Here is a 16,237-nt window from a genome sequence, read left to right as displayed (position 1 = left end):
CTCCTAAGCGGTTGTCTCATCTAAAGAAAGGCCCTTTGTTCCATGAAAGAGGCAACTCATCCTCACCATTTTATTTCTTAACACTTAGAACTTTCATGAAAGATCTAATCAAGAAGACACCAGATGCCACAGCATCCTAATTGCTATAGATAATCACCAAGAGCTTAAAGGCGTTGTACATTTATGCGAAACATTTGCTGGGGGATGGATTCCCAGGCAAGAACATGGAAACAGCTGTCTCATTTGAGTTTAAGTTCTTATGATTAAGGGGATATGCAATTTCCAAATCACATGAATTAGCTTTTAAAATAAAAGTTGTCCTTCTGTAGTTACACAAAGCAAATGCTCAGTTTCAATCAAACCAAATGCTGCGGACAGAAAGACATCACTCAAACTTCTTATAAAAGGAGAGAGAGAGAGAGAGAGAGAGAGAGAGAGAGAGAGAGAGAGAGAGAGAGAGAGAGAGAGAGAGAGGAGAAACATAGGTGTACCTGTGTGGTCTGAGGTGAATGAACAGTAAAGCCTCAAATGCAATTGTTACTTTTAATATTTTCTCTTTATCACTGGCTTTAAGCAAGTTGATTATGATGTGTTTTGATGTAATTTTTTTCATGTTTCTTGTACTTGGGGTTTGTTGAGCTTTTTTATATTTGTAAATTAATAGGTTTCATCAAATTTGGAAAGTTTCCAACCATTATTTCTTCAAATACATTTTCTGCCCTCCCTCATCCCACGTCCTCTCCTAGGGGCACTGCAGTTACACATGTGCTTGTCCATTTGAGCTTTTCCCAGAGCTCACTGCTGTTCTGTCCTTTCTCTTTTTCCATCTTTTCCCCTCTGTGTGTCATTTTGAGCAATTTCTATTGCTACATCTTCAAATTCATTAATTTTTTCTTCTGTAATGTTCAGTCTATGGTTAATCCCATAGAGTGTATTTTCTTTTCTTTTTTTATTTCAGTTACTATGGATTTTTCCCTAGAAGACTGACTGGAGTCATTATATATCATCCATGTCTCTAATTAACAGGTTCAATAATACAGTAATAACTATTTTGATAATAGTTGCTAATTCTATCATCTGTGTCATTTCTGGCTCAGCTATGGTTAATTTTTCTCTTTATTATTGGTAGTATTTGCCTGCTTATTTGCATGCCTGGTAATTTTTTATTGGATGCCAGACATTTGGAACTTCACCTTGTTGGGTTCTAATTATTTTTATATTCCTATAAATATTCTTGTATTTTATTCTGTGACACAATTAAATTACTCAGAAATAATTTGAGCCTTTCAGATCTTGCTTGATTAGGTAGAACCAGAGCAGTGTTTAGTCTAGTTTTCCCTGATTCTGTGGAAAGGCCTTTCTTAGTACCTATAAGCAATACCCCCTGGATTCTCCACTATGGCCATTGAAACAAGCACTATTCCAGGCCCTGTGTGACTTTCAGGCACCATTCTCTCCAATCCTTTTGAGAGGTTCTTTCCCAGCCTGAAAGAGTTTCCTCATACACATGTACTGATCAGCACTCGAATGTTTAGGGGAGAGGAGACTTTCTGCAGACCTCTGTACAACTCTCTCCTGTTTGGTGTTCTGCCCAGCCCACTCTAGCTGCCTTGTCTTCCAGAGACTGTCTTCTCAACTCAGACAGACTATGTTCTGTTTTGTGTACTGCAGTCTGGAAGCTTCCTAAGCGAAATAAACTGGGGCAGTCCTAAGTGTCACCTTATTTGTTTCCTATCTATTGGGGACTGCTGGCCTTGGTTGCCCAATGTCCAATATTTTGAATGTTGTCATTTTATTGTCCAGTTTTTCAGTTATTTCAAGTGAGAAGGTAAATCCAGTTCTTATTACTCGGTCTTGATTGGAAGTAGGAGTCCTCAAATCCACTCATTATTGAACTACTTAAAAATTTATAAAGCAACAAATATCAAGGCATAATGCAGAATTTAGAGGTAGCGTCCTGAAGGAAAAAGAGAGAGAGAAATGAATAAAGTGTACTAAAAAACTTAAATCTTCTAAAAAATTTGTCAACAATTGACAAATCTTTGTGGTTAAAAATAACACAAACTTCCTAAAGGTGCATCATTCTGCAAATGTTGGGAAAGATTTGCTTAAATTCATAATAATCTGACATTCTGAGCCTTGGCATTTAACAGAAGAAATTACATTAACAAAAATTTGATCTTCTTCTCCTGGGAAGAATGCTACACTTAGAAATGCCTTCATGGAGAGAGAGAACCATGCCTGGCACGGTGTCTAACATACACACAATAAATGTTTGTGCATTGATAATGGTTACTGCAGGAGAATATAGAAAAGAATGGTCAATACAAGAACATAAGAGAGTTTGAGATAAGTATGAGACAGTGTAAAACTACTAGATATATTATTATGCAAAAGATAGACAGATGACATATCAGGGGTGGGGAACATCCAGCCTGCGGGCTGTATAAGGCCCGTGAAATCATTTGGTCTGGCCCTGCCAAGGCATTAGGGGTGAGTTAATTAAATGCTTGACCAAATATAGCTAGCTAATTTTTAAGTTGATAATTTTGTATGGCCCATGAATGATGTTATAAATATCCAAATGGCCCTTGACAGAAAAATGATTCCCTCCCCCTGACATACAGATAGATAGATAGATAGATAGATAGATAGATAGATGATTGATAGATAGATAGATAGAGAGATAGATAGATAGACAGACAGATGCAATGAAGATATAGGGCTTCTGGGGCACTTATAATATTATTTCTTGGCCTGGATTTCACAAATGTTCATTGTAAATAAACTTGTTAAGCTATCCTTTATATTTTATGCAAATTTTGTATGTTTATTATAGTACACAAGTATAAAAGTTTTTTAAGATCATATGAGAAACCACAAGAGAGCTCGGTTCAGTTGTTAGCTTTAACTGAAAAGCTGAGTGATTATATTCTTCATAAGACATAATGTACTGTCTATTTTTAAATTGAAATAAAAATTGAAGAGAGCTCTTTTGATAAAAGGCTTTCACATACATTATCTTCTGACCTTGAGGAATAGGCATAATTATTCACCTCCATGTTGCAGATGGGAAAACTGAGGTTTGAAAGGCCAAATGACATGTCCATGATCATATATAGTAGAGAATTGGTGGATTCATGTTACAACCACTGCACTACAATCCTATAAAGTAGTATGTCAAGGGTAATCTAGCAGACACAGTGGTTATGTTCAGGATACACAGTTAGTTATCTCCAAGCACCCATTTTTCCACTTTTTTCTTGTTAATAGAACCTGAATTTTACTCAGTGATAAGTTGGCCATCTCCTGGGAAGGAGCAGGAATGATCCTTCCAAGTCCAGAAAGTAGTACCTGATTTAAACCAATCATTGTAATCCTATCCCGTTTCCAATGATTGGCTTTTGAAATGTGCATGTGATACATTTTGACCAATGAGATACAAGAGGAGATTTGCTGTGAGGCTTATTATGTAAGCACCTGATGTTTGAAGCTGCCTGGACATCTTAACAAGCCTGAGAATAAAAGCAACGTGATGAGAAAGGCATAATTATTCACCTCCATTTTGCAGATGGAAAAACTGAGGTTTGAAAGGGTAGATGACTTGTCCAAGATCATATACTGCAAAGAACTGGTGGAGAAAGCAGAAAAATGAAAAAAACCTTGATCTCTGATGAAATGGTTGTATACTATAAGTCAAACCCTGAAATTCCCTACTTCCAAACCTCTTATTATATGGGATCATAGATTCCCCTATAGTTTGAGATATTTTGATTTGGATCTTTCTATTAACTGCAGCTGAAAGAATTCCTACTAATATACCAAATACTGAACTGATCATTTTCTTCAATTATTATATCTCATTTTCATTAGAAATTGTATGAGACATATATTACTATTGTCACTGTTCAGAAGAAGACTTAAAGCTTCAGAAAGCATTTAGTAACTTACACCAGTTCATGAAGTTATAACTAGAGTTCACATCTACCATGCCTGACTCCGGACATGTCACATGATAAACTTTGCAACAGAAGCTTTTTCAAAAGATGGTGCCTCAGTCACATGGGATCATTCAAAGTTATTTTGTTGTCATCATTTTAGTTGTGGTTACAGTGAGAATCAATGTCTTTTTCTCTTTTCTCCAACTCTCAGACAGGGCCCTTCAGGGCAAAATTCTTGCCTTCTGATACTCTGAAAAAACATAAAGATCGCATAAAAGCAAAGGGAAGACAAATACTCCTCATTCTGAGGAAGTGCTCCCTAACAGTAAGATAATTACTCCAAAAATGAATTAATTGTCTTAGGAAGTAGCCAGTCCCCATCACAGGGGCTTTAAAATAGATGCTGGGTGGCCATTAGAAAGCTGTGGCATTGATATGACTAGTCGCTGGGCAAAATAATCTGTTCTTAATCTTCAGTGATAAGGTTTCGTGAAACTCACAGCTCTTCTATGAATAACTTATCCGTGACCATTGCATTTTTTGTCTTTTTCTTTTTTTTACTTCTTCATTTCTCAAAAGAGTGAAAGGATGAATGGGGTAAAAAAAAAAAAAACAAAAAAAAAAACGTAAATAATGCCTAACACCTCTAGAAAAATATTTTTAAAAGGTGCACTGTGAATACTGGTATTTTATAGCCTGTCATTCCTTTCAATCTGCAAGTACTGTTTCTGCTCTGTGCATATCTCTTTGCTAGATATTTTATAAGTATAAAAATAAACAAACAAGTAAAAATATATCACTTCCCTTGAAGAATCTGCAACAATATCTTGCACATAAAGAGTTAACCAAAAATACAAAGCAAGGGGTGCTGTTTGACAGAATAATGGGTAGGACCAAAATAGGTTTACAGTTGTTCATATGGAAAATAATAGAATAATTAATCTATATCTATAAAAGCCCAGCAACCAAATGGTGGAATGACCAGAACGACCGGTCGACCAGTCGCTATGATGTGCATTGACCACCAGGGGGAAGACACTCAACGCAGGAGCTGCCCCCTAGTGATCAGTGCACTCCCACAGTGGGAGCACTGCTCGGTTGACTGGGATGAGCGGCTGCTCCAGGAGCAGCCACTAGCAGGCCCAGGGTGAGGCCGAGTCTGTGCACCTATCAAATACCTGAGACAATCCAGACTCTGGCCTGGTCCCACCAGCTGATGCAAGCCCTCTAAGGTGTGTTCTAGAAAGAGCGTGGGGAGCTGGCATAGGCAGATGGCAAGAGGGGATGTGACTGTGGACCCCCTGGGGAGGCTGTCCTGATGGCTGAAGATCCTGGAGCACGGCTGCCCTGAACATCCCTGATGGTGTCACCAACCTGACATCACACATCAAGGACACTCACTAAGTGGCTTTGGGGTGCAAAGCTCTCTGCCAGGTTCCTCCAGGACACAGAACACACCTTTACCCAAGACGTTACCCCGAAATATCAGCTCAAACTAATTTTCTCATTCAGCAGCTGCTCAGAGGGCGGGTCCACAGCTGCTCGGCTGACCGGGATGAGCGGAGCTCCCACAGCAGTTCGATCCCTGAAGGCCACGCCCCCCACTAGTGCACAAATACTTGCACTGGGGCTTCTAGTAAATAATAATACAAGAATAAACTCTGTGTTTCATGTATTCACAGCTGTAAACCTGCTTTTGCCCCCCCCCCCCCACCCCCTGTATAATTATAGGCAAAATGGGGTAAAAACTTCAGTGGTCTGGGTCTTTAAAGAAGAGATGGCTTTCTTCTTGTACTTTTAAAGAAATAACTTTGAGCCAAACTAATAAACCATTTGCCAGTTGTTGGCTTTCTGCTTTTTACATCCTTGGAGTAAATGCCCATGTGGTAAACACAACTCACTTACTAAGATAACCAAAATATTAAGCTACCTCTTGACCAAAATCAAGCCCCTTGAACAATATATTTGTGGCCATGGCTTATACTTTAAATTTAAAGCAAGGCTTCCAACCCTGGGGTCTGAGATCTTAAAAGGGTTCTTCAATAGATCACAGGGAAGTCTGTGAAGTTGAATGGAAAGAGACTATATCTTCAGAGTCACTAACCTCTAACTAAAATCTAGCATTTCCTTCAACAAACTACAGTATTATTAGCAGTTTCTATGACATTGTCACCAATAGAAATCACAGATATTTTCACATCACATTATAACTGCAAATATCTGAATGTGTCATTTATATCTACTTCAAAGTGACAGTTGTTATCAAACCTCTTGCTAACTCTTGGTATTTAATGCATTAATTCAATGTATTAATAGGTCACAAATTTGGTGGTTTTTTTAATATTTTTATCAATACTTTATCTCAATATAATTGGTTTTCTTTGCAATCCTATGTATTTTGTTTTATGGCATTCTGAGACAGGGTCCATTTACCTGGTTGCTAAAGGGTTCATGGAACAGAAAAAGCTTGAGAATGCCTGGATCAGGTATGTTCACCCTCTTCTTGAATTTTAAGGACTGTTTTGCTATTGGCTTAGCAGGTATTCATCAATGCTCTGTCCTTCTGGGTTTACCCGACATTTCAATTTTTGGTGTACAATGTTTGAAAGGTTGACTTTATAAAAGGAGATCATTAGTGTTAAAACAGAACAAAATTTTAATTACTTTAATTTTTAAAGTATGTCTCTCACATATACTTTGGGCATCCTATCCAGTAAATGAAACTGGTCCCAAATTTCCCTCCAGCAGAAATGGAGTGTCCAGACAGAATGCATGAACTTATCAGATCTTGGATCTGGAACGTATTTTATGAGTTTCAGGGGTTTCTACCCTGGAAATGAGCTTCTTCCTGCAATGTGGAGAAGTATAATCTCCTTTTTATTTCTTACCTTAAACTCTCTGAACACAATTTAACCTCAATGAACTCAGTTCTGGAGGATCAGATGCTAGCTCTTTGAAGAGTCTGTTTGTTCCGTATACAAAGCAAGTTAATTCATATCACATAAACACTTTCTAAAAGGTCCATGTTAAAACTTCCTCGTCAAGGCTTACAAATTTGCATTATTTCTTTAGACTATGTTTGCTCTTAAATTAAATTTTAGGTTATTTATTTCAAAGAAATAAACATCAAAAAAATGACTTTTGGCCATTTAAACTTAGAAGGCCAATTTATATTGCTCTACTGTAATGTTACCTCGTATTGTGGTAAATATTAATAAAAATTAAACATAACAGACTATTTAAAAGAGAGGGCTATTATGCTCTTTTATTTTATGTGAATTTGGGGAACAAATTTTAGGATGACACACTCAGGAAGAATTTTGTATGTGTAGGGTGTTTTAAATTTATGGATTTCTTTAAATCCTCCCATTATAAAGAGCCTCTGGGCATAAGTGCACATTGAAGAAATAAAAACAAGAAACTGACCATGAACAGCAGGCACATAGGAAGTCATGGTCCAAGCATGACCTTTTCAGCCAGAGCCTTGGTCTGCAGACTGCTAATTCCCATGGAATTCCAAATAGGAAGTTAACAATTTCTATGTATGTTGGTTTGCCCGGCTAGCCATCTGAAACATGTTTTTTAAGGAATGACTAGGGAAATGGGGGTTGCCCAACAAAACTCATCTCTGTCCTTTTTGTTTTTCATGTGACAAGTCACATGCATCTTAACACAGGAAAGCAGTGCTATTTCAAGTACTTAACTATTTAAAATAAATGAGAATGGTTATAGCCTCAAGCAAATTTTACAGAAGACATGTTCTTAGAACAATTGCTCCAGCGAGACTCATTTCTATCACTCACACAGTTGCATATCTATAATTATATAACAATTGCTTTTTCAAAGAACCATACTTGCTTCAACTTAGATGTTTTTTGATCTCACATACCTTCCTAAGAGATCCAGTCTGAACATTTGGGACAAGTCAGATGATATTAGCTTTGATATCTTCTTCATGTTTTCAAACACATGTACACAATAAAAACTAGTTAATTTCCATTTTAAAACCCTACAGAACCTACTGGGAGAGATTATAAGCTTGTTTGCAATGGCTTAGAGTTTCATCTAAACACACAAAAAAAATAGGGTTTGCCTTGAAATCGCCTAGGCCTGGGTGGAGGTGTGTCTCACGGGATTAAGGAAGATTGTGACATCTGATATGCTGATGACACACAGCAGTGAGGGGAGGGCAGAATGAGTGGAGCATCGGGGTTGCAGTAATTCATGCACACCTAATTGATCTGGAATGTGGCTGCGGTTATTACCATGGAATGTTCCAAGGGTGAGTAATTTCCACAACAACGATCTTACAGCTTATGGATGAGTTCACATTTTGAGGAGGTGTAGGACCGAGAGAAGATATAGATTCTTTTTTTCAAAATTAGAAGTTAATTATATGGAAAGAAACTGGGATGAATGGCAGACTTTTGAAAGAGAAAAAGACAAATTGTTTCCATGAGACTCTTGTAGCACTAAAAATAATCTTATTAATAAAAGCTCATGCTCAGAAGCTGAAAGATTCTTCGCACGAGGGTTTGGAATATCCAGCTACACGTGTTCTGACATAGAGAACCCGAGATAAGACACCACTTAATGTCCCTCTGAAAGCTATCATCCAGCTTTGTGATCACTTCCTTCCAGGTCTATGGAGTCACCATTTAATTCACATATTAAATCAAGGATGAAGTTTTCGTTTTCCCATACCATGACGATCCTAACTATATAACCAAGGCTAATTTTGAAATATTTCCTAAGAAAAATTAAATGAGTTGTTTTGACAGAAGTATAAATTTTCAAGTGATGATATCAGACCAGATATAATGTAGGTAGCCTACATAAGATGTGGCATTGCAACTTAGTCCAAATGCAGAGAAAAATCAAAAAGGACATTTCAAAACAATAAATCCAAGAAGACATTGCTGTTAGGAAAAAAATGTATTGGCAAAACAATAAAAAGAGCTTTACTATTTTATCCTTCCCCGAAACTTTTAAGTAATCTCATGGTAAGTCCGTTGCAAACACTCTAAAAGCACAAGCTATGAAAAGAGGTCGATCGGAATTAAAATGCCAACACTGCAACTTTTTCAGTGTGACCAAGCAAGTTACTTAACTTTTCCAAGCCTCATTTTTGCTATAAAATAGAACTAGTCATACCTACCTCGTGGGGTTGTGTGAAAATTAAATAAGCAAGTGTCTATGAAGAACTTAGCAAAACACTTAGCACTCAATAACACTGAGAGAGACCTGTCATTATAATACTATAAATCATTTTACTACCATTTAATTTAAAGCAGCTTACAAATATACATGAAATACAAGATGACAGAAATATACAAGTAAATCAATGCAAAGGGAAAGCAAGGGTAAGAAAATAATAAGAGGCTAGGAAAGAGGTAAGTAATCACCTGCTTATTTTTTTATTCATTCAATCAACAAATATTTACTAAATGCCTACCGTGTGCTCATCTCTGTGTAGTGGAACAGCGCAGTGAATAAGACACATGATCCTGTGTTCAGAGAACATACAGTCCTGTATATTTGGGAAAGATGAGGGATCTATAAACTATCATCACTAATAAGATGTTACCAGTCACCTTCAAATTTTTGTTATTTATCTTCAAATCACAAATAGCTCAATATACATTCTTAGAAGGAATTTTCTAACTTGGATAATTTATAATAATCTGCAACATTGTGAGAAATGTAGATTGTGGTGCATCCTCTACCAGCATCTTCCACCTCTTAGGACGATGGAAGCACACATGAGCACGTGTACGCACACACACACACACATACACGCACGCACGCACACACAGCTCATTGGAGTGAGTGTAGAGTGCTCTGTGCTGTCTGTCTCAGCATACATGCAGCCTCAGGGATGGAGCTAGAGGGTCAGGGCTGGACATCTGCATACTTCCGTCCTGCATCTGTGAACAGCATCCCAGTGATCCTCTACAGCTGTCCTCTCTAAAGAGTGGTAGAACACAGCACAGGGATGCTCAAAGTGATTACTGGGGTGGAAGAAGACAATTTCAGACATTCTACTCATCCTATATAATAAAGAGCTAATATGCCAATTAGACCGGACAGTGGAACAACCTTCCAGAACAATCTGCTGGAACGACCAGTGGGCGGGGGGAGGGGTCAGCGAGCCTGCACTGCCACGCCAGCCATGGTGGTCCCAGCGCCCCCCACCCTTCTGCAGAGGCAGCGGGAGAGGCGGCAGCGCGGGGCCCAGTCCCAGTCCCAACGACACAGGGGAGTGGGCCTAAGCTGCAGTCGGACATCCCCTGAGGGGTCCCAGACTGTGAGAGGGTGCAAGCCAGGCTAAGGGACCCCCTGAGTGTACAAATTTTCGTGCACTGGGCCTCTAATATTTTATAATAGTAAAAAAGATAAATTATGCATTCTTAATATTTAATGTATGGGTTGGCACCAGTGCCCTGACTTGGCCTATATGCCACCTATTCCTTGGTACCTGGGCTAACCTGACCGAGGAGCAGAAACTTCCTAACACCATGGGGGCTTGACAGTGACACCTGTTCTCTTACATTCATGGGCAGCATACTGGAAAATTCTAGTTTACAAGTGCCAGACTGAATGGTTTTAGAAATGGTGTTATCTGATTTTAACTGAGCTAAGTAATAAAATGGACAAATGAATTACAAAGTTTGGCAAAAATAATACATATTGAAGATAATGCAAATAATGGGAGTATAAGTGAACAATTTAAAAGAGGGGACAGAGTTGAAACTTCTCCATACCCCAAATACAAGCTCTTTGGAGGTAGTGGTAAAGAACAATGGCAATCTAATCAAATCTGACAGAAGAATGACCAGCCAAATTAGACATTATCAGATTGTATCCACTATACCAAACAATGACCTTGCCCTAAGTGTGAAGAAGGAACCTGGAGATATTATTTTAAAAATGGTTTCAGTCATCATGACCAGCAAGGAAGGCATTTAAACATCAGCATCAAGGACATTAAATTCAAACTGTGATGTTTTTCAGTAATTTTTAAAGTCATGTAATAGTCAGGGCTGGAAAAAATTTCTCTGAAACTTAATGGGAGATGTTTTGAAGTAATTTTTGAGGTTTCTTGCATAATAATGAGAGACTAAAAATGTTTGTCTGGCACAAACAAAAATTCCAGGCTAAGATTACAAAGATATTATCGCACTTGAAACTCATACACTGCTCCACTCAGAGCTATGGCAACAGGGAAGTGAAAGCCAGAGAGCTCAGTGGCCACTGACATGCTTACTTCTCTAACAAATAGCACTTTTCTATAGCAGAATGTTGCTCAAGCTTTGTCATGAGAAAGAGTAATCGTGAAAATCTTTGGTACCAGAGGTTCCCTGTTATCCCTTAGTCAAGGAATTGTAAACATTTTCCAACTTAAAAAAAAAAGTTACACATTTTTCTTTTACTGAACACAAGTGTTCCAAATCTGCCAACATTTTCTGTGATGACTAGTAGTTCTCAATTGCAGGCAAATCAATGTCAGATCTATATATTTAAATTTCATCTACCCCTTCAAAATAAAGGTGGCAGTTTAATAATAACTGAAAAATGATATTGCTTTTAGAGGGTAATTTAGGCTATGAATTCTAAGCATTTGAAAACAGAAGTTTAGAAACATCTGACTTGTGGAAGGAAAAAATGTATGTCATTATAAAAATTTAGAGCTATGCACTCAAACCTGAAAAAAGAACTTTCTAACCTGTTTTGAAATTTTCCAAATAAGGAATTTTAGAGTTTCTTTTTTTAATTTTTAATATAAAAATTTGGTATATTCTGATTAACTTGAAAAATAAAAAAACTAAATGACATCAGAGAATACAAAAATGTATCAGCCAAATTTCAATAAATATGTCACATGATTGATGAACAGAATTTAAAAATGAGTATCATAGTTTTAAAAGCCCAGCCATGGGTATATGTCTTTCATTTGAATCTTTGCATATTGAAAGGTTGGGAGATTTTTTTAGCTATAAATCTGTTATAACCAAAGATCAAGATAAACTGAACTTTGAGAGAGATCTTTAAATAACTAGTACATAATACATTTAACCCATATTTTCAAAATAATGCAGCATGGTTGATCACACTGCTCTTATTAAAATTTATATATATAAAAGCCAAGCAAACAGAATGCCAGAACGACTGGAATGACTGGAACGACTGGTCGCTATAACACATACTGCGGCGGGCCAACTGGCCTGATTAGGGGGGCAGGGCTGGCCAACCTCCCATGGCCCCTCTCCCTGGCTGGCCTGGCCCCAAATCAACCCCCCTCCCCAATCATGGGCGGGGACAGCCGGCCCCTCCCCCCCCTCTGGCCTGGCCCGAGCGACACCCATTGGGGTGGGCCAGCCAGACACCACCCATGCACGAATTCATGTACAGGGCCTCTAGTATAATAAATAATAGCAAAGAGTTAAATATATTAATATTCTAGTGAGAACAAAAGAATATATACAATAATGAATAAAACATAGTTCTATTTACAAAATATCATTTGTTTCTTCTTGAGAGCATCCTAAAATGTTTAGCTTTCATTCTTAATATGTTTTACAATGCACAGAATGTGTGTATATAGAAATATAGACTAGTATGCAATTTATAAGTAAATAAATAAGTGTTAAGAGCTAGGTGTGCAAGCATTTACTACTAAGGACTACAGGTTTAAAAAATATATAAAAGGTGGATAATTCCACTCCAGATGAGTATTTTTTTAAATGTGGTCCATGGCCCCAGCTGGTGTGGCTCAGTGGAAAGGCCTGCGAACTGAAGGGTCCCAGGTTCGATTCCGGTCATGGGCATGTACCTTGGTTGCAGGCACATCCCCAGTAGAGGGTGTGCAGGAGGCAGCTGATCGATGTTTCTAACTCTATCCCTCTCCCTTCCTCTCTGTAAAAAGTCAATAAAATGTTTTTTGGTTTTTTTTAAATGTGGTCCATGGTCCAGCCGGTGTGGCTCAGTGGTTGAGCATTGACCCATGAACCAAGAGTTTGCTTGTTTGATTCTCAGTCAGGGCACATGCTCGGGTTGCAGGCTCAGTCCCCAGTAGAGGATGTGAAGGAGGCAGCCGTTTGATGTTTCTCTCTCATCAATGTTTCTATCTCTCTAACCCTCTTCCTTCCTCTCTCTCTAAAATCAATAAAAATATATTTTAAAAATGAAAAAATAAAATGTGGTCCATGAACTACCTGCCTCTGCATCACCTAAGGTGCTTGTTAAAATGAAAATTTACCCAGAACTACAGATTCAGAATCTCTGAGGGTGCAGTCCAGGGTTTTGCATTTTTAGCAAGCTCTTCAGGTGAATCCTCTGCACGCTACAGTTTGCAAACCAGGGCCTCTAGCCAGGAAAATCATGGCTGACTCTGAGCCGTCATATGCACTCCTTGCTCCCAGAGACCTTGGACTGAGCATAAAGATCTATCCCCCTTGGCTGACAATGATAGGGCCATTAGCCTATTCTCAGACTTACTAGGAATAATTGTGGGGGCAAGTAGCACATCACATAGTCCTTCCTGTTAAAGGGAAAAATTAGATTAATCAAGAATTTTTAAAAATTGTTAGGACTTTTTATCCCTAGAGCTCATGATAATTTATAAATGTTAACTTCTTTAACCATGCAAACCCCTATGAGATAGTCAGGAGGCCAGACTATGAAATTCTGAATATGAAACAAAATATCTAAAGGATAATACAATAAAAAATATCCAAACTTAAATAGGCATTTAAAATAAATACTAATTTCTCTCCAAGTAAAATTACACAGGGGGGAGGAAAGTATTTTTATATTAAAATTTCTGAGAACTTGTAACTACACGTCCGCCCTCCTGCATTTTAAAGATAAATAGAACTTGGCTCCAGTAATTCGGAACCAAGCTTAGCAATTCCAGTACTTCCTGAGGCCCTCCCTGGCCTTATAACCACAAAGTCATATGCTTTTGGGGATCTTACCTTCCAATTTAAAGGGACATCTCAGCTTTCCTCGTCAAGTAAAACCTTTCTGCATTTTCTTAGTCCTGTTCTGTGTCATCTGCCTGTCAAGAGAGCAGTTGCTTGTTTGATTGTTAATTGCCCTTGTTTTTTATTATAGAACGCATTCGAATTTTGGTAAGTAACATGTTCTTCTTTGTAATTAGATATAGTAGTTAAAATGTCTTTCAATTCACCATGGCGTTCTCCTTTAATCAGCACATCAGGCTTTCTGATGATGGAACCATATCTGTATTTTTACCACAGCAGACCTGCTCAAAGAAAATTGTGCTGCCAATACACTTCGTAATTGGAATGAAATTCAAAGGTAGGAGTGCTTTTATTTTGCAGGCCTGAAATGTGTAAGCCAAATGAAAGTAAATGTGGATACTTCGATCGTTTGTATCAAGATTCAAAGGTTTTCTACGGGCCTCAGGACATCTATAGCTGTAGTTACCTAGTGACCCTGTATGAAGTGCCTATTAGAAGACATAGGGGTTGGAGAGCAGATGGGCAGGCTGGAAACTCAGACAGGATTTCTATGGTGCAATCTTGAGGTGCAATTTCTTCTTTGGGGAACCTCAATTTTGTTCTCAAGGCTTTCAGCTGGTTGGAAGAAGTCCACCCAAAGTATCAAGGGTGAACTTTACTTAAAATCAACTGATTGCAGATGTTAGCTACATCTAGGAAATAGCTTCACATCTCATGCCAACATTTCGATTGATTAACTCACAGGACTGTAGCCTATCCCATCTGACCCAGAAAACAGAGCATCACGAAGAACAAGAATGTTTTAAACACTTCCGCGTTAAATTTCCTTCCAGGAAAGTTTATTAGCTCTGTTTTACAGATAAGAAATGTGAGGATTACAGGGGTTGTGATTTATCCAATATCAGTGAGGAAATAAGCTGGTCAACCAAGCCTCCCTGGTTCAAGCTCATGATCCACGGTGCACACCCATCCTGTGTGACTCCCTCTCCTCTGTCTATTGAGAAATGATGCAGACATGGGGCGCTGTCATCCTAGCTTCCTGCGTTTATCAACCAGTGATCAAGCCCCACTTCCCTTCCTTACCCTCAAACCAACGCATTCATGAATGAGGGATCAATCCCAGTGGGGGGGAAAATGGGACCACTGAGTACAGGCAATAAACGAAAAAGGTTCTGGAGTCACACTCCTGAAGTTCAAATCTCAGTTTTGCCATTTACCACCTGCATGCTCTTGGGCAAGTAACAAGCTTTCAAAGATTAAAAATGCATAATGTTAAGTGCCCAGGTGCTGAAGGACAGGCTGCCTGGGTTTGAATCCCATCTCTGCCTCGTACCAGACAGCTCTTTACCTCTTCATGCCTCAGTTTGCACATCTGGAAAATGACAATGGTGCCAACTGCATTAGAGTTGAGGTTAAATGAGACAATCCAGGTAAAGCACTTAGAGCCAAGTCTTGCACAGAGCAAGTACCTAGTTATCATTAGCTATTACTCTAAATTTTACTTCCCATCTGTAAATGAAGAGAAAAACAGGACATCAGGGGGTATTGTGGGAACTACAAACAATAAGCATGGGATGCTTTAGCCTAGTCATGGCTCCTGGTAGATGTCCAGCAAATATTACCTGTCCAACTGTCCACTCAGATGCCAGCTCCTAAGGGTAAGACCTGTCAATCCTCCTCACCACTGTATTTCCACCACCTGATCTGTGGTAGACAATTTAAAATTTTAAGAAATGTGCAATAGTATATAGCCAAAGGCCGTGCCTAGCAGAACGGCATCCTGGGATTGATTCACTTGTTGGAAAAGAAGGGAGCTAGAATCTATCACTATGAGCATACACAGAGAGGATCATACTTCTTAAATTTCAATTTTAAAAACAAATCATGGACATAAACCACAACTTATGCTTCATAAATATGCATTCTTAAATATATTTCTCTACTGCTGTTAATCCTCCTCAAGCAACAGAAATAAACCCAGACTCAACACAGAGAGAATGGAGCTTAGCATGGGATCTCTTGGCATATGGCCGGTGGGTCAAATCCAGACTACCCCTGTCTGTATATGGGCCACCAGCTAAGCATGGCTTTTACAGGTAAACATTTACACTTGATTTGAAATTAAGTGAAATATTACCCCCCCAAAAAAATTATTTTTTTCTCTTTAGTAGGCCTGCATTACAAAAATTGTATGAATTATTGTTTTTATTTTATTTTAATCTCATCAATAAAATTTGTGGAAAATGTTTTCTCTCTAGTTATATAAGTAATTACATATCTTCAATTTTGCCTCTTAGAGTACAAAACTTA

General features: G+C 38.3%; 1 long non-coding RNA gene across 1 annotated transcript; it reads right to left on the bottom strand.

The window, feature by feature from the left end:
• Positions 1–1,732: 1,732 nt before the first annotated feature.
• LOC129150776 (uncharacterized) lies at positions 1,733–4,160 on the bottom strand. Its single transcript, XR_008557532.1, has 3 exons — positions 3,952–4,160; positions 3,559–3,631; positions 1,733–1,957 (listed from the first exon to the last, which is right to left on the bottom strand). It is a non-coding gene; the product is annotated as an uncharacterized LOC129150776 (long non-coding RNA).
• Positions 4,161–16,237: the final 12,077 nt, after the last annotated feature.

The sequence above is a fragment of the Eptesicus fuscus genome, chromosome 11 (assembly GCF_027574615.1).
Source record: "Eptesicus fuscus isolate TK198812 chromosome 11, DD_ASM_mEF_20220401, whole genome shotgun sequence".
Taxonomy (NCBI): Eukaryota; Metazoa; Chordata; class Mammalia; order Chiroptera; family Vespertilionidae; genus Eptesicus; species Eptesicus fuscus.
Note: the sequence above shows the minus strand (reverse complement) of the source record. Positions and strands in the feature narration are given on the sequence as shown.